Raw genomic sequence first — 254 nt, forward strand, 5'->3', positions numbered from 1 at the left:
TAGTCTTTTGGTATTTTATTTTTAGTCATGATGTTTAAGTTATTTAGAGGAAACTGAGCTTTTTCAATGCAATGCAGCATTTTCATGCGTCAAAGTTTGCAGGACTTTGACATCTTCAAACTTTTTTTTTTTTAGCCGATTCAGAATGTATTATTTCAAGTGTACAAAGTGTATTTGTTTTAGTGAAAAAAAAACATGGTTGATGATCAAATTTAACTAAGGAAAGTTTTTTGGGGGGGTGACATAAAACTTAT

The sequence above is a fragment of the Notothenia coriiceps genome, unplaced genomic scaffold (assembly GCF_000735185.1).
Source record: "Notothenia coriiceps isolate Sejong01 unplaced genomic scaffold, NC01 NC01_scaffold00018727, whole genome shotgun sequence".
In the NCBI taxonomy this organism is placed as follows: Eukaryota; Metazoa; Chordata; class Actinopteri; order Perciformes; family Nototheniidae; genus Notothenia; species Notothenia coriiceps.